The following is a 19,514-nucleotide window of genomic DNA, read 5'->3' on the forward strand; positions in this document are numbered from 1 at the left end:
AAATCCAGAGTCAGTCTTTCTCAAGAAAACAGATGCACACCTATGAAAATAAAATAATATATTCACTATCATTCAACCTCAAAATAAGTCTCCTTAATAAATTAATTAATAAATAATCACTGTGAAGCAGCCAGCCAAAGATAATCCTTGTCCACCAGAATGAGAAAAAGTCTTAAGAGGCAATCCAATAGACATTAAAATTGGTGTTATGCCTGCTTTACTCATTGGCTACATTGCAACTTAGGTACACACTTTTAGCCACAAAGAAGAAAGTCAACATTGTCTTCATCAGGAAAATTAATTCTTGTGTTCCCAGATCCACAAGACCAATTACTCCACCTGTGCTACTTCCCTTCTCAGCACTGTCCTCCTTCCCATCTCCACCAAAAAGCTCCATCTGAAAACAGCGATCAGCAGAAGCAGCCACCCACAGTGTGCATGGGTCACCTGCAGTCTGTTCTCTGAACTAGAGATGATACTTGCAATAAAGGACTGAGTTACTTCTCTGTACAGCCTGAGCAATATTTTGATGTGTGCATGATCTGCTCCCCTGGATTTGTGCTCCCTGGAAAAAAGGCAGCTGAGTCCAGTGAGTGAGGACAGGATTCTTCTCACCTGAATTTCAGCTCTCAGGACTAGGAATTGTGTCTAAATTAAACTCTGCTGCTTCTACAAGGACTGCTGAGGCACAGCAGCATCCCTTGGAGATCCCTCCCTCTGCCATCTCCTCACCTCACCTGAGAATCCAACAGAACAAATTATGCAAGAATGAAACATGAGAAACTGTACATGCAAAAGGGGCAACCACACACAGGCACTTTGTTGGACCAACAGTCCTGCCATGAAGAAAATAAAGAGCTGCCACCAGAACTCCCTTATGAAAATCACTTGCTGCTCTTTTTCAAGCAGTGCTGAAGTCTCAGATCTGTTTGGAGGCTGCAGCAGAGTTATTTTTCTGGTGTTGTTTGACAGCATAAAGAGGATTTCATGTTTTCTCTGGGAGCATCCTGCACTGAAATCCAGAAACTGAAGCCTGGCTCAGTGGGATTCACTCAGTAACAATTCTCACTTTTCTCTGAGGATCTGTATGCACCAAATTCAATTAGCATTTGCTACAAACGTAACATAGCAACAGGGGACAAGCCCTCATGTGATGGAAATCAGTGTAGTGGCTCTGATTTGAAAGAACTTTACCAAATTTCATCAGCTGCAACTCTCACGCAGCGCTGGTGAATAGCTCACTCCATCACTAGGGAGGTAAGGACCATAAAATTTGAGTGCCAGGAACAGTAAGTGGTCAATTCAATTTGTTATCCTCTTTAGGACTTCTCAAACATTTTATTTCTCTTGTTTTCAGAAAGAAGAAAAATGGGTCAGAATATATATAAAAACAATCACACAGGGATGGTGGGTGGAAAACTGTCCTGAAGCCATAATGTGAGATTTGATTACTTCAGCAGCCACAAAGAAAAACCCCATTCATAAAATAATCTTTATTAAACTCACTGATGGTTGGTTTTTTTTACTGTTTTTAAACTTGAACTAACTGTTAACACGCTGTGTGAAGTAGCACTTCCTGTTGATTTGTTTTGTATTAATTATAGCGCAATTAAAAAGTGGAGTCATTATTGCAAACAACTGCCAGGTGTTTTAAAACCACAAACAGGGGCCACAACATTTCCATGTGATGCTGTCAGTGTTGCTGTGGCACAACAAACACATTTCCAAAAGTATGCACATTCACAGAAATTAAAATCCTAGAATGGGAAAACCTTCATTGTGTTTAAAAAGCAGGTGGAAAACCCACCTGCTGGGAAACTTCTGATATTTGTGGAATAGCTGCTAAAATTTAAGACATGAACACCTAACAGGTCATCTAATCTTGCCATTAAAAGATCTGAATTTGCTGATCAGTCTCAGGGCTAGGAAAAAACTGACATAAGAGGCAGTAACAATAAAACTAAATTAAGTGTGTATTTTTTATATAAAAGAATGAAAGGGAAAATTGAAATATTAATATTTGCTGCATTGACTGTTGATGAACTGAAGAGCAGCGCAATTTCCTGAATATCAGCTCTGCTACATTAAAATTTAGGAGTATTTTGGTTTTTTCCTAATTACTTTTATGCTTGGCTTAACTATGAAGCTACTTGGAAATTCCTAAGCCTGGAATCCTCAAGAGCACCAAGTTATCAGTGTGCCCATCATCACCAACCTCAAAACCAAGGGAGCAGAGTCTCCCACCCCACCACAGCCACAAGCAGAACATAAGAAATTAAGAAATATTTGGTTTGTAAAGGTTACACAAGGAAATTAAAAAAGGTAAAACAAATTCTTCATGCTAACAATTTGTTTAAAATATCCCAAATGCAGGAGAAGCTTTTCTTTCCCCTATGAATCCTGACAGATACTATGAGAGAGGATTAAAGGAAAGGTATGAACTCAATTAGGGCAGAATTCAAGTGACCTAATCCATGTTAATCTGGCAAAAAGCACATGCCAATAAAGGTGTTCTGGCCAGTCTCAGGCAGAGACTGACAGGTCCTGGAAAGGTTAAACAAGTTCAAGTGCTCTTTTTCTTTGCTGTTTCAGCATAATTTATTGAGCTGCATCTCAAGGAACAGAAATTCAGCTTTTTTCTTTTTTCATGGTGTAAAAAAAGATCCCTCACAATTTTCCCCTCAGTTGCTTCAATTATTGAAAAAAAATTATAATCCTTTAGGTTAAGAAACATCCAATATTGATGCCTGCTTTTCTCTAGCTGCTCTGTCAGTAGGGTAGAAAATATTTTTGTAAAAGGGAAACAATGAAACAGGTATTGCATCAACTGGATTCCCAGTAATCCAAGCTCTTCAAGAAATTCAAGAGGAAACAACTGTTTTCTGGTAACTCTTGGTATGATCTTGAAATTCTGAATCAAAACTTGCCTAAGCTTCCTAAAAATAAACCTGTGCAGGTTTAGACAGCTCTTTCCCAAACCATGAACACAGATAGATGGATTGACAAGCTTTGGGGTATATCTTGGGACAGACAGACCGGTGGGTGCTACTCTCTACAGAATAACATAAAAAGGGTTTTGCACACATGGAATTGCTTTTAGAGGCCACAGCTTCAGTGCCTGGATGCTGATTAGCTCCCAGTGAGTTTCAACACATTTGGCCCCAACAAACACCCTCAACAACCCTAAAATCACCCACATCAAACCCCCCAGAATCCCTGTCACAGAGGCATGTGATGACAGATATTTATACTGCATTTTGGGGAGATTCCAGTTCCATCTTTAGTAATAACAAAGACTCATGATTATCTTCAGCACTAAACAACAGTACATTCACATTCAGGTATGAATTATTCTAGCAGCCTTAGGAGTCTGTCTTGATTGTTTTCCTCTTCACAAGTATCCTCTAAACGTAATTTTCCACTAAGTACTCACTGAGGAAAAGCACCTCCCAAAACCACAGGGACATTGCCTAACATCTAAACCTGAAGTTTCTGCAAGACAGCAATATGCCTGCTAAAAGAAAACAAAACAGCAAGCACACATGCATGATAGGATTATTTGTTCCAATACAATATAAATTAGGTCACACTCCTCTTTGGAGAATTTTGAGTCAAGAACAAGGTGGTCCACTAAATTTCTATTCATTTGCCTTCAGGCTCAGGGAATTGCAAAGACTCTCAAGAAACTGATGCTCCTCAACCCACAAGAGCAATCACTATTTGGGGGTGGGAGGGGTGGGGAATCTCTCAGTGTAACTGCTTGGCAGTACCTGGAGACTTGAGAAACCCTTATGGAGTGAAAAGGGCAGCTAATGAATCTTTGCATTTATATATATATATACACACAGACACATACAAAATTCAATACAGAAAAAACCAGCAACTGCCCTATTTTTTATGTGGTACATTTCATAAAATTACAGAATGGTCTGAGTTGAGAGGGACCTTAAAGCTCATCCAGTTTTATCCTTTGCCATGGAAGGGACACCTTCCACCATCCCAGGTTGCTCCAAGCCCTGTCCAACCTAGCCTGGGACACTTCCAGGGATGGGGCAGCCACAGCTTCTCTTTTTCCCATCCTCACAGGGAGGAATTTCCTGTGTACATCTAAAATTTAAGAAAATATTCTTATCCTGAAGATAAGAATATAAAACATAAGACAGAAAAGAAATAGATAAGATGAAATACCCTGAAGAAAAGTAACCTCTGCATCCTCATTAAACCAAGAGAAATGGAATGACTGTCTGCAGAAAGTGCAAAGGATCACGGGCTGGAAAGTGCCTGGAGCCTGCTCCCCCAGCAGGCTTCTGCTCAGGAACACTGCATTTTCAAAAGCTCACCCACAGCCATCCTCTCCCTGATCCCATGAGTAACTGAAGGAAATCTTGACGCCTCCAAGGGCCATAAGTTCATGTCAACAGCTCCACATGTCTCAGAGAGGACTGAGGCAGAGCCAGATGTGACAAGGAGCCCTTCAGCAAGGCTGCTGCTCCGCTGTGGATGGAGCTGGTCAGGATGTGCAGCTGTCTGAAGGGCTGGGGCTTGGGCAGCTGCTTCCCCACAGCTGGGACACAGCAGCCTCTGCACCTGCAGCAGGGTCATCCCAGGGAATGAGCTGCACTCTCAAGCCACAAAAACAATATATTGATTGAGAGACAAAAGCTGACAGGTCTTGCTCTGGTCTGGTTCTTTCTTATGGCAGCACCTTGAGATAGATCTACCACAGACCCCACTGTCACCAGCAGGGCTCACAATGGTGGGTTCTGACAGGATTTGTGCATGTGACTGAACCACTTAAATAAACAAAGTTAACAATCTAGAGCACTCCTTACATCTGAAACACTTAAAAATGTGTTTGACAGAGGTGTAAGATTAAATACACAGATACAGGTACCTTTCCTGGAGCTTACTCACCTTCTCTAAGCTGTGACAATTCTGCTGCCTTGAAACACAAATGGAAGATTGATTCATGGATGAAATTCTTAAACCACCACCATGAAATGTCATTTGGCTGCAGCTAGACTGGGCAAAAACTAGTATTAAGGGAAAAATATAGAGCTGCAGCCTCTCTTTGTGACAAATCAAAGTATGAAAATGAAAATGTTTCAATCTGATTAATTACTTGGTTTAGAATATATGCTTTTCATTCTACTGTATCAAAATACTCATAATAAAACAGTGCAGCTGATGAAGTCAAGCACTGCCTTACAAAGGCTGGCAAATTTGCAGAACAGCACTTGAGGTTCAGATTAGTAAAATCCTAATGAATATCTACTCTAATACCCATGTAATTGCAGGGAATGCATTTGCAAGTGGTACAATTAAAAAAAAAAAAAAAAAAAAAAAGAAAGAAAAAAAAACACTGGTACAATGGAAGTCCAGACTGTGATTCTAATGTCAGTTTAAGAGAATGAACTGCCATCCTGGAAGAATGAAGATCCCATTTAAAGGGATGCCAAGAAATGAAGAATCACAATAAAGATTTCCAGTTCTTTCCCAGGTCAAAACATGCTTCCATCTTTCACTGTAAGTACCAATGCCAACAATTCTCAATTTCATCACTTTTGTCCCAGACACCAAAATGGTTTCCATACATTGTTAATGATTGCTTTATCCCAAGTGCTCATCTCTTCCCGAGCACTGCACAAGGAGCTGCTCAGCACAGCTCCTGAAGAGCTCTTGGACATAAATAAATGTTATTTTTGCACTACATGTTGCACTTCCTTCTGGGAGCCTGCACCTGGCATCTCCACGCCTCATCTTCCTACCCATAAAAACAGGTTAGTGCAGGACTTCCCTTACCTCCCAAAACCAAATAAATGCCTGAAAGACAGAGCTGGGTGCTGCAAGAATGAAGCCACAGAAAGCAAGCAGTGCTGAAATAACACCAAACAGAACAGGACATATGAGAGACCAAGTAATAACGTAGCTTTATTCCTAAGTAATTGGCTGAGCAAGCAACTCTGATTAATTCTGCAAGAATGCTTGGGTAGTGTTTATAAAAACCAAGTCATTACCTTGACTAAACATTGACTTGGACAGTTAACTTTAACCATCAAGACCTTGACTAAATATTGACTGGGAAAGTTAATTTGAACTATAACATCTAGAAAATCGTGTTCCTCTTTGCCAGTATTTGCTATCACTTTAAAATGCAAAGAGGGTTGTAAAAAATAGAGGTTCTCCCACCTCACTGATATTTAGTTGCTGAGCTTGGCTGTTGCTAAATTCAACACAAATACCTTGCAAAAATTTGAAATATAAAATGCTTTAGAGACAAACGCCTGTTATGGATGAGAGGGAATGGTCAATCTTACTTTGCTTGAGCAAGGACCCATCAAAAGTATGAAAAAAAAGTATCATAATGCTCATGTTTTAAATTTATTTTGTTACATATATGCAGCAGCTTTACAAATTTTGCAAATTTTAAAAATTGTGCCTTGCCCAAAGAATCACACAGGCTGATCAGAACAAGGGGTTCATTCTGATACTTTTACTTTTTAGTAGCAGCTACTTCAAGTCTACATCCTCCACTACTGGTTTCACTTCATCATGTGAGGCCATGGGTCAAAGGACATACACAGGGTCTTTCACTGGCTGAGATAAAAAAAATAAAAAAGAAAAAGAAGAAAATCAATTTCAATCCTCCTAAGATGAAACCACTGATGTGTGCAGTCACTAAGGTCCCAAAGGTAATCCTACAAGAAAACATGATGGTGTCCTCCATCACTGTGTTGAGATACTGTTAAAGTGCAGCAAAACCACCTCTGAGGTACAGTCTGAGATCAAAACACTCCAAAAAATAAATCTGTATTTCTACACCAGTATGAATAGTGCATTTTAGCTGTGTAATGACATAAAGCGGGAATGACAAAGGGGCAAGGAACCTTATGCTTCAGGAAGGTGTTAAGTATGTGGATAAACAAATAAATAATGCTGTGGATCCAGCACTAATTCCATGCACAGTTTCAGCTCAGGAGTTTGAAAGTCCCTTTTAGCTTTATGCCTTGATTCCTTTTTTAATACATCAGCTGCCTTTAGCACACTGAATGAAAAACAGCTTAAGAGCAAATATAAAAGACATAAATCTCAGCTCCGAGTGAAAATACCAAACTGGTGAAAACTTGCTCCTCCATTATTTTTGAGTAGAGCAGTAAGGAACAGATTGATACTGGTGTTACGGGGGGTGAGGGTGGGGAATGAAAGAACAATAAACAATACAGTCATCAGTAGTTTAACACAGCGCTGTGTCTTGCAATGGAAACATACTGTGAAACAGCTTGCGAGATAAGCTTCGTCAACGATAAGTAATTTTTATTCCGTTTGAGTGGCTGAAAACAATAAACATGATTAAATGCTTCAGACATGCATTCAGAATTTAGACAAATGGCAAAGAGTTCCAAGGACTTTGCTTTTAAAACTACTGCGGGGAAAGACCTGGAAATTGACTTAACCGGTTTGAAATATACAATGAAGCAGAAGTTCGTCGGGAAATTAAAAACTTCCCATTCGTCTGCAAGCTCCGGGACTCTCCAGCCTAGAAACCAGCTTTGTTATCTACCGTTCTTTACTATGATTACTAGTCCCAGCATCCCACTTCACCATTCATAGAGGCATTTCAAATGTGCCGGTCATGAACCTGAGCTCCCAGCGTGTGAAACACCAAAGGAAGAGCCGGCCCTGGGGAATTCACAGTCCCGTGCTGTCCTGCCGGCCCTTGCGGGCTCTGTCACCGCTGTCCTGATCCAGCCTGGCACCAGCTCCCGTGCCCGCCTTCCTCCCACCGCAGCTCTCAACTTTCACTCCCGGCTGCCAGCTCCTGGTCACTCGGTGCACAGCCCCGAGAGAAAAGCGCTCCAAAACACTCAGATCACGGGGGAGCGTCGGGTCTTCCCCTGAAGTAGGGGCTGTACGGGAGAGCCGCATGAACCCGCAGCACCCCTAACGCGAGCGGTCACTCTGCACCCGCTGCCCTGGACCGCGCACGGCTGAGCAGCGCCGGGGGCTGGCAGGGGATTCCCGGCTGGGGGCTGCGGACCGGGATCTGCTGGCCGGGGACCAGGGGCGGTCCCCAGAGGGTCCCTGGCTGGGGAAGGCGAGCTCGCCCCGCGTCCAGCGGCCCCTCCGCCCCGCTCCGGGCGCCATTTCCCCGCCTCTCCTCAGCGCGGCGTCCCCCGGCCCTGCCGCACCTTCCCGGGCAGGGCAGCGCCGGCGCAGCCGAGCCGCATCCCAGCCCTCAGCACACTTCCAGCCCTCAGCCGGCTCCCAGCTCTCAGCACACTCCCAGCCCTCAGCCGGCTCCCAGCCCGGCAGCGGGGGGCGCTTCCCGCAGCAAGCGGCACTACCGCGACCGATCGGCGCTTCCAGCTGCGGGGCGGCAGCGGCCGAGGCTCCCGAGAGCGGCGCATCCCAGGGACCCCCGGCACGGCGGGGGTGGCCGGGGGGGATCCCGCAGTCGCATCGAGTCTGTGGCTTCCTCCTCTATTTTTTTTTTTTTTACTGCCCCGCTGCGGGGGATGGCGAAAGCGCCCCCAGCCCTTTGCCCAGAGCTCGGCTGGCTGTGGGGCAGCCTCGCACGGCGCTCCCCCCGCAGCCGGCAACTTCCCGCGACTCGCAGGGGATTCCAGCCCTTTCCCCGCCTCGGGGGGACGGGAGCGAGCGGGAGGGGAGAAGGACGGGCAAAAAATAAACTTCCTTCCGAGAAAAGCTGCCCTTCCATGCTGCTGCGGTCCTCGCTGGCAGGAGGAGCAGCGCGCCCCGCTGAGCCCCCAAACCCGCACCTGCCGCCGCGCCGCGCAGGGGAGCAGGGACCGGCTCTCTCACCTGCCCCAGCGAGCCCTCTCCTCCTCGCATTCCTCTGCTCCCCATCGTGGGCGCAGCAGCTGCTGTTATTCCTTAGGATACACATGGCCCGTCCATGCTGGGAGAGCCGCCTTCCCGCGCCGCCTGCCCTCTCCGGCCCCGCCAGCGCGGCGCTGAGGCCAGAGGGAGGGGAAAAGGGAGGTGTGCGGTGGAGGAGCGCGGCTGATGAGGGGTCGGTCTCCTCCTCCTCCTCCTTCTTCTCCTCCTCTCCCAGGGCTGGGGGTCTCAGCGCCGCTGTGCAGCTGGGCAGGGAGAGGGGGCCGGGCGAGGAGGGGGCTGGCGGGGCTGTCCCCGCTAGGGGCGGGGGGGCTCGGCGCGTCGGCTCGTCCCGAGCCTCTCCCTCGGCTCCGGGGCAGCCCCGCGGGCCAGCGGAGCGGAGCGCATGGAGACCCCCCAGCCCCGTCCGCAGCACCGCGCTCAAGCACGGCCGGGGGGCAATCGGTACCGGGGGCTCCAGGGCTTCCCCCGAGCGCAGGGAGGGCGGTCAGCGGGGCAGCCCGGGCGGGGGTGGCCGCTGCCCACGCGTGGAGCCCGGGCATGGCCCCGCCATCGCGGCTCCCCCCACACGGCCGCAGGGCGGGGGCCGGGCCGGGGGCCCCGCCGCCACCACCAGTGTGCTGCTTTTCTCATGGCTTCTCGCAGTCACCCATGAAAATTTAATGAGGCATTTAGGGCTGTTACCTTCAGAGTCAATGGAGGAAGCATATTTAGCCTAATGCACTCGCTGCCGAGCCAATAGGTCTGTTGCAGGCGGATCAGAAGTCATGGAGAGACTCTCCTTTCAACACAAAATTCACGACCCATTAAACTTATTCTGTGATAACAGCTTCTTTACAAACGGAGACCCATAGAAAACAGAGGCTGTCATGCACTTCCCGAAAGGATTTACATACAGAGAGAAGTCCATTTGGCAGGTTATTGCCATTTCACCAGTATTATCTCCAATCAATGCATAAAAGCAGCGCTGCTCTCGCTAACCGAGGTAAATGACTAAAAGAAAAGCTTTTTGCAGCCTCTAGATAGATCTGATTCACCCCCCGGGGCTGAGCGGCCACGTCTCCCTGGGCTGACAGAGAAGAGGGCTCAGACCATTAGAAATTATTGAATCTGCTCGGGAATTCCAGCGAGATGTTCTGAGGACACGCCGGTACCCGGCTGCTGATGTGCGCACCCCGCGATGACAGCCGGGCAGCGATCACCGGGATGCTCACAAGGTAGAAAGATGTCCACAGGTTATTTTACCTGCACCTGACAGGCAGGAGAGCTGAACCAATGTGGCAACACACTTAACAGGGCAGGGAGCACAGGGAAAGGCTGAGTGAGCAGATTGATTGGAAGTACATGCACAGATCTGGTAACATTCTCAAATATTATCAGTTTCATCTCCCTCAATCATTCTTTCTGCAGCACATTAGGTATTAAGCATAGAAGATAACGTCATGTAATAACATTTACAACATAAAAAATTCAGAATTCAAGCCACATTTATAGGAGTAGTTGATTCAATGGAGCTTTTCACTATAGACCTGTTTTCTGCATTTCAATTTATTACAGAAATGAAAGGTCAGATTCTCAGTTGAACCCACTTATTCTAATGTGAATTAAAAGAAGTAAGTAGTCAACTTCATTGCAGCAAAATTTCCTATTGATGACAATTTCACCATCTAGGAAGACAAAGAACTAAAGGAGGAATAAAGTAATTTTTTTCATTAGGAAATAATAGCATCCTTGAGGAGAAATGCTTGTCTATATATATTAGGCCAAATAAAATATTGGTGGCCCTTAGTTCCCAAAAGGCAATTTTTGGGGGGAAAACAGTAATTGAGCTGTTCTTACCCTTTGACCAGTGCACAATAAAATGAAGTTGCATTTATTGTGTTGCTGGCCTCACTGAGGTCCTGGAGTTTACAGGAGGGGTGCTGGCAGCTGACTAAGTAGAGAGGGAACTTTGAGTAGTATAAAACTTCATTCCCATTCATTTCTGAAATGTATGGATGCAAGTCACACTTGCTAATAATACTTTTTAAATATAAAAGACTACTAGCTCACAGCTTGTAATATGAATGCAAATGAACTTGTAATTATACTATGCAATTTTCTACTTAAAAAAAAAAAACCAACAACTATGAAAATAGAACAGACCTGAAGAGCAATATGCACTGCAGTTCTTCATTGTGTTCCTTCATTATGCAGGAGTTGCCATAAGCAATCTGCTCTGGTGTAATGTAAAATATTTTTTAGGCCATAACTTTGCAACACAAACTCTCACATGAGAACACATATTTGGTCACAGTTCCTTCTCTCTACTGAAAAATACGATCAAGAAGCAAAGGAACAAGAAGTTGGATGTGAAGACTGACAGATTTCATTTGTGTTTATCTGTAAAGCTTAAACTCATCATTCCTATATTCTCCTTAAACTCATCATTCCTGTATTCTCCTTTCTGATGATGCACTATGCCATCACCAATTATGCGATAAACCATTAAGAGTTATATATTAAGACCTGTAGGCCAAAACTTTCATTTCCACTGAACAGCTGGAGGAGCTGAAGATCAAAATCTAGAATGTAATTCTCAACTATTTTTGCAGTAGTTACTTGTGCAGCTCTCAGTCACTTCTTACTTGCTAAAACAACTAAAGGGAAAGTAGGATCAGTTGAGCTCCTGAATAGATTTATACTAACAGGACAATGATCAGAATATTTTTAAGTGTTCCTGTATGCATCAGTAGAGAGAAGGATGAATTCAATCTTCCAACCAAGAGAACTGTACAAATTTTATAAAGAATTGCCTCAAAATGACATTAAAATATCCACCACTGATAGCTGTAGACCTGGATTCTGAGTAATTTTTTATACTATCCAATTTCAATAAGCACTGCAGTTGCTAGTAAACCAGTGCACCCCACAGAGCAAAAATGTTTACCTGCAAATAAGAGATAATTTGCAGGATAATTGTTGACAGTGAATTCGCTGATAATTCACAGTCAAAGTTTCTGACTCCCTAGGAGAAGAGTAATCAGAAAACTTCCCAGTTTCACCTCAGAGGCAAGTTAATCAGCATCAGTGCTGCCCAGCTGCAAGCCTGTAGGTTTCTCACATGAAATGCTCAGGCAAAATGCACATTGTAAAACCAGCACCATCCTGCAAAAATGGCAAACCACTGGCCAAAAACCCTGTAGGGCTCTTGTGAGTGCCCATGTGTGACAGCCACTGGCATTAGTGAGAAATGGACATTTCCTGAGATGGAATACAGGCCCTACCTTCATGAAACTAATTAAGGTGTCTCAAGCTGTGCTGATTACAAAGGGCTACCAAATAATAGTACAGAGAAATTTTGAGGGATGTCTGAGACTGAGTTTTTGTTGGTGCTTTGAAAGAATCTGGAAGTGAAAGATCCATAATGTTACACTTTGCTGGATTCAAGTGGGATTTTTGAAGAGGGAATTTAATATCTAAAAGAGAGCCATTATTTCTGCTATTAACATCTTACTAAAATACAGCACAACGTGCAGACCCATCCCTTGCCAAGTGAGCTCTCATGATGTCAGCCTTCTCACAAAACCCCTTTTCACATTTACTGATCTATATTGTAGCCCACAGCAGGATCATCATGATCACTCTGGAGATCCTCTATGTGAATAGCTCCTCACACAATAGTGATTTCAGTTTAATAAGTTCCTCTAAGGCAATTAGGCACTGACTGAAAATAGTATCTGCAGCATTATCAGTAACTATGGTAGCCCATCCCTTACTGCTGTAGCCACACAGTGAGCTCCTTTTGCCATTCAGCAGGAGAATTAATCATGATTTGGTTTCATCCTCAGTTTTCTCAAATGCAAAGAAACTCAGCTCTCTTATTCCACTAAAGATCTCTTGGGATATTTCCTCAGAGATACCTCAGGTGACTGAACAGAATATGTTGCTGAACACTGCTCTTGCCAACCAAAAAAGATTTGTATAGAAAAAATTTGGCAGCTCCTCATGAAAAATGGGAAGCTGCTCTGTTTTCTAGCAGTGACATATCAGGTCACTGATAGGTTATGACAATTCTTGCACCCATAGTGAAATCTTATGGAAAATGCATTATCCCAAAAAAATATCACTGGCATCTCTCTATTAAAAGCCAGCACATGGAAATACTAAAAATGGGATTAAGTCTTGAATGTTCCAGAGATTCATCATTGGTTTCTGAAGGTAGATCCTCTACTGCATTGTGGTTTGGTCACAGGGGGAACCTTCCTTTCATGCATCTCAACAAAGATTGCAAAGTCTCGTGGTTACACGTGCAGAAAGGGATTCAGGAGCTTGGTTCAGATCTCAGCTTTGTCACTGACTAGTTTATGATCTTGGATAAGTCCACCTATACTCATTTTATGTCCATGTCTACCACATGTACATCAGAAGCCTCCTGTCAGAATTTCTCCAGGAATGCTTGGAAGGACCCCAGAGACAGGCAAGGACAAACATAAACACTAATTATTGTTATACACATGGCCATTCATTCAATTTTGAGTCCTGGGAGAAAAAATAGAAACAAGATCTTGTAATTCTTTCTGGTAGCTCCTATTAGTGTCCTTCACATATTCAAAATATTACTGAACTAACCCTCCTGCAAACACTTTCCTCAGCTGCAAATGAGCAGCTCCAACAAACAGTCCAAGACTGCCCCTCCAAAATCAATTTATCTTCTAGTAGATGGCAGCAAGTAGATGCCTGTCCTGCCAAATAATGGAATTTGTGAAAGCACTGGAGATTATGAACCACATTATTTCCCAGATGCCCATGAAAGAGTCTGTGATTCTCCAAGAACAGCAATCAGCTCCTTCACAAATCCAAACTGCTTCATATTTCAAATCCTTTTTGGCAAGGTGCGTTTCCTTTCACAGCCAATTAACTGCAAACTAATTTAGAGAGGGTTTGCTTTTGCAAACATAAGTGTCAGGTTCCAACAGAGAACATGTTGCTAAGAGCATGATTTATGCACACATTCTGAGTTCTGTTGTTCTCTCATTCCCCCCAGACACCACTGATGATCCACGCAGAGACACATCGGAATTTAATAAACTCCTTTCTAGGAGAACTTCGCAGGTGAAGGAAATGTTCAGCATCCCTTACATCCTGAAAGCCCACATGGTTCTGCATTACCTTGCAGAGTGCTCATGCTGGTTTAAATACACATAAACTGAAAGCAAGTGGTACCTACTAAGGAAAATGTATTCTACTATAAAAATAGAGGTTATCTGCTTCACAGAGAATTCCAAAATTTGGCTTTACTCTGGGTTAGACAATAAAAGGGGAGTTGAAAAGTTTAAACTCTCCACTTCTCCAGTAAAAAAAACTTAATACTTTGTTCTTTAGACTTTGTCTAGCTCTCTGGTTTGGACAATACTGCAGCTTCTTTTCACTAAGTACACATTTATCTTCATTATTTATTCATTTTTAGATGTAGCTTTTACAATTGGAAACTTCAGTCTCAGAGGTTCCTAAAGATCTTGGCTGTTGTCATATTCCATGATTTTGACAGCAAAAGTTCCACTTGCCATTGTAAAAATCATTTTTTCTTAAAAAGAGACAGATGAACACGATATTTAGAGCTGCATTCCCCTCAATTTCTGCCAAAATAACAGGTATTCAGGAGACAGCAATTGTGTGTAGTGAATGTCCTCAGCAAGTAAGGTTGTTTTTCATTTCCTCTTATGTCACATTACATTTTCCTCTTTATATTTCCTTTTAAATATTTAGACAGAGCAGAGAGTTTTAAACGTGTCATTGACACAAATAAATGTTTAGGCAGTCAGTCTACCTTGGGTTCAGCTCTTGTCAGATCTGATAAGTTAAATATCACTGGATCTGGCCAATAATTGGATGGAAGACCTCTGAGGAAAACACAAGTGCTGAAGCAAGTGCCACTGGTTACTCAGGAGGTGTTTTTTTAACCTCAGACTCATCCTGAAATATGCCCTCAGCATGGTATTATAAGCACTAGCTGAAAAAGGCATTTTCAGGTAAGATTTAATGTGTTATTTCTGTTAGGCACTAGAAAGGATTCCTGACACCTTCCTCTGGAAGTTGCTTAGCCCAATTTTGAGTTAGCTGAGCCCACTGCTACATAAAGCTATATCTGAAAGTATGAAATCAATTTTTCATCATTTTCCTTTTAATAATAATACATTTTTTAAACCTCTTGTTTAAACAGGAACTTGTACATTTCTTTGCCTTTCACACTTCATTCCTGACCTTTCCTTTACTCTCTCATTATGTCTCTGAGTCCAGCTCATGGACATCCCTGCCCATGGCAGCAGAGTTGGAATGAGGTGAACTTTAAAGTCCCTTCCAACCCAAACCATTCTCTGGATAGCACAGCATATGTTCCCTTTTGCCATTTCAGAACCATCCAAGGATGGATATAATCCCTCTTTAACAGCTGCTGATTATTGACTCCTTTGCCACTGCTGCTTGCTGATTTTATGAGAGCACATGGTGGCAGGATGAGGGGGGATGGCTTCAAACTGCCAGAGGGCAGGGATGGTTGGGATATTAGGAAAAAATCCTTTCCTGTGAGGTGGTGAGGCCCTGGCACAGGCTGTCCAGAGAAGCTGTGGCTGCACCATCCCTGGAAGTGTCCAAGGCCAGGTTGGATGGGGCTTGGAGCAACCTGGGATCGTGCAAGGTGTCCCTGCCCATGGCAGGGGTGGAACTGGAAATAATATTTAAAATCCCTTCCACCCAAACTATTCCATGGTTCTATGACAAAGTGGAGCTGACACTGACCACTCCACCCTTCAGGCTGTGGGACACATTTGGGCCAAGGACTGAGGAATTCAGTGGGGCTGCTCCACTTGCTGCCGAACTCAGGACCTCCACACGCGTCTCAACAGTAACAAGTGCCAGTTCCAATACAAGATCTCAGCACTTCTGGGACCCCTGGAAAGCACCATGGAATTGATGTCCAGGTAAAGCCCCTCTGGGATGTCCATTTCCCCTTGTCCAGCAGGGAGGCTGGACCCTGGAGCTCCCAATCCCCAGGCACTGCACACACTGAGGCTCTGCACAAGCCTGGAAGCCTCAGCTCCAGGCAGCATGCCAGAGTTCAGCCAAACATATTTGCCTAAGTTGATATTTCTGTAATACATTTCAAAACATGACAAATCATTACTTTCTGATGTTTGCTATTCATATTTTTTTTTCTCTTTACGCTTTCCAGGCAGGAATGGAAATTGCAAGTGCCACAATAGCAACTCAATGCAATAATATAAATCTTCAAATAACAATTTAAATGAAGGATGTTTGAAGTATTTTTATTTTGTAATAAATTTATAGGTGTCAACTAGATCAGGGCTTCCTTTCTAAAGAGGTTTTGCTGTTTATCTAAAAAGACAATCCTTCACTTGAAAGAGTTTATAACGTTAGTCTGAGCCAAAACACTGAGGTTTAAAAGAATATCTCAAATACATTCTATTTATTTATATTAGAAAACTACTCACTGGCACTCACTGGAATTTAGGTTCCTAAATATCTATGTCTTTTTTCATTCCTGGCATTCTTATTCACATTTAATAAGAAATTATGACAGAACCAAGACAGAATCTATACCACCTTATTGAGTCCTCATTCACTGCCACAAAACCAGGATAATTTCAAAGAACATTAAAAAATGGGATTTTTAAAAGACTGACAGTTGTCATATGCTTAAGGTCCAGCTTGAGACTACACAGCATATACACAGAAGAGATTATAGTTTTTCAGATATGTGGTTCCTGTGGCTAAAGTGGTATTTCACCAAATCAGGATAGCACTCAGCAAAGTGAGGAATTCACTGGCACCCCTTCATCCCAACATGAGGGCCAGATTCCAGGTTTAGATGCTAAATACACATCATGGCAACTTTTGGAAGGCTCTCATGTGTCTTGTGCATTGAAGACTGAATCTCTATGCCAACCTCTAACAAAACTGCCCAAGCCAGCAGCATCAGGATCCAGACAAGTTCCATGGAATCAAGGTTACACACAGAATAAAAAGACATCTGAGGTATTGTTAAGCCAAATAGCTCCTTCCTTTCTGATTCCTTCATTTCTCATCAACATCTGCCTATGCATATCTCCTTTACAACGAGCTTCTTTCCTCAACAGAAAAATAAATTTGAAGAAGAACACCGAGGAGGAAAATCCATATTGTTTAAAAAACAAAGCTTTTGATATTAAATATTTTCACTCAGGACTTAAATAAATCATAGACATGGTCTTTAGCAAGGAAAAAAAAAAGTCAAAAATTGATTAAATAGCTAATGAATTACAAAAGACCTATAGCAGCCAACTGAGTACTTACCTTCTGCTCAAACACAAGTCCTTGGGAGTGACAAATGTCAATAAACAGCACAGCTCAGGAGTGGGTGGTAGGCAAGACTAGATCCATCTGGCCTGTTGATGAGGAAGGAGGAGAGCTGTAAAACGCTCCGGAATGTGACCAGGAGCACATATGCCAGGATGGGAAAATGGGATTGTGCAGCAGCTCCCCCAGCCCCGTGGCCCCGTGGCAACCCCAAATCTGTGGGAACGTATGCTCCAGCCCTGCCTGGCGCTGTCCATATTTGTGCTGGGGACACAACCCCCCTGCCTCCAGCTGGGATGGGAGAATGTGCAGATCCCGGGAAAATCTGCTGAAATTAAACGCAAGTTGCTGGTATTTGTAGCCAGGTAGCCATAAATGAACCCTCCCACTTTTGCTGCTCCTCCTTTGCTGGTCCAACAGGGGGTTTTGCAGTCTGCTGACACACCTACTCCCAGCTCTGCCTCTGCCACAGTCTGGGAACTGAATCCTCCTGCTACAGAGCCCTGATTTGCTACACCTCCCAAAGCTGAGCTCGGGAAGAATGGCTTTTATGTGTGTTTTGATGAGCCATCAACAATTTTAGATACTATTCATGCTCACCAACAGATTCTGAAATGAAACAAAATCTGCCTCTCATCACATGCACAACAGGATGTAACAGATGTCACAGAGAAACCAAGTAATAGCAGTTTTCATGGTTGGATCCAACAATTACTTCTGTGCTCCACTCTGTGGCCTCTGCCTCAAAGCCCAATAGAAATGAGACACCTGCCCCCAGGAGTCCAGTGTAAACCTATATAAACACAATCTGGCAAGGCCCAAGCCAGAAAAGCATCCACATACACATTTTTCACACTAAAACCCACCCAAGAGTTAGGTTATACCTAATCTTGAATGCAGTGTGTCCTGTTGGAGCAGAGAAGGACGGGAAAGGAGAAAGCTGATGTCTCTTCTGGGGAGAACTAAGAATATTATGCTCATATTTGCACCACAATCTCACTCTCCTCAGTAATATTTGCTGGCAGGAGTGGTATCCTCTTGGGAATTCCACCAGTGACCCCTTGCAGCACTATGAATGCACAGTAACCCCCACATTTTACAAAACAACGGCTTTTGGCAGCTCCTTGCCAAGGCCCCTCTAGATGGAAAGCCCAATGAAGATCCTTTTCTTCGGCTCATTGCACAGGAGTTGTACATGGCTTTTCTGTCCCTGTGCAATTTTCTCCTGCAATGTGTACTCAAGGTTAAAATGCTGTCCTTTCTCCTTGGTGAGATCTGTCACTGAACTATCAAAGTGTGCATGTTAGAGAGCCTGCCTGGTGGAGGGCTGAGTGATGCAGAGACAGACCTTTGATGCACGTTCTGACCTTAGTGCATTCCCTTTAAAATGGAAAAAAAAAAAGGAAAAGAGCCTCTTCTTGTTCCCATCTGGGGGCAGGAGGACATTAAGGAGCACTTTGGGTGCAGTAGCCCTCACATTTATTGCAATTATTACAGCACTGAGAGGCTCCAGCCGAGACCACAATCCCTTTATGATGAGCAGTGTAAGACATAAAGCAAGGGAAAAGCCTTATCTCAGAAATGCATGAACTAAACACAGCTAAAAAGGCTACTACGAAAAATAATCCTCACCCCTTTTTCCATCATAAGGAATAGGCATAAATGAGCTTTTCTCCAAAATCCCAGTGAGATCTGTGGCAGAGTCAGGGGGAAGGACCCGGGTCTCTGCTAGGCTGACACCTCCATTTCCCAAAGACACACCTATGACAATTCCTCATCTCCCAGGTTCTGCAGCTCCTGGACAGCCTTTGAGGAGACTTTTAATGGAGTAAATCAACATTTACAAAGCTAAGTGCATACACAGGCCTTCTGGGGATAATGGCATTGGGTTGGCTTGTATCTGCCACAAAACAAAGGCAAAGAAGAAAACCACAGGTTTTGGACACTATTACCTGCAGGAAATGTTCAGGCCATGCATCTGGCATCATTTCCAACTCCTCTTTTCTCCCCATTTTGCATATCCAGCTGGGAATGTCCATTTTACTGTCTGTTCACCTGGCCCAGTGCTTGAATACACTGAATACGCTCATTTTGTGATTTAACCATCGCCACAAAAAAGAGCATTAAAGCTCAAACATGACTTAGAGCATGGATTAACAACAATCATATGGGAACTATCTCATTTTAGCTAAAAGAGAGTAGGATTAAATGCAATTAAGAGCTCCCAATGATGTAATAAAGACAACTAAAAAAAAATCAAGGCAAGTGGGCAAGAAGCAATCACTTTTCTGTCTAGAAACAGTAAAATAATGACAGTGTGA

At 43.7% G+C, this 19,514-nt stretch overlaps 1 protein-coding gene across 12 annotated transcripts in view; it reads right to left on the bottom strand.

The window, feature by feature from the left end:
* Nucleotides 1–19,514, bottom strand: part of DAB1 (DAB adaptor protein 1) — a 213,139-nt gene that overhangs the window by 133,767 nt on the left and 59,858 nt on the right. For 4 of the 12 annotated variants that reach the window (XM_064719418.1, XM_064719416.1, XM_064719417.1 and 1 more), the window contains one exon: nt 17,191–17,282. The exons of 7 other annotated variants lie outside the window; for them this stretch is intronic. The gene's annotated coding sequence lies outside the window, so the exon portion shown is untranslated. Of the gene's footprint in view, nt 1–8,823; nt 8,989–17,190; nt 17,283–19,514 lie in introns of those variants that run through there. One more of the 12 variants, XM_064719422.1, reaches the window with a different exon arrangement.

This window comes from Zonotrichia leucophrys, chromosome 8 (genome assembly GCF_028769735.1).
Source record: "Zonotrichia leucophrys gambelii isolate GWCS_2022_RI chromosome 8, RI_Zleu_2.0, whole genome shotgun sequence".
Taxonomy (NCBI): Eukaryota; Metazoa; Chordata; class Aves; order Passeriformes; family Passerellidae; genus Zonotrichia; species Zonotrichia leucophrys.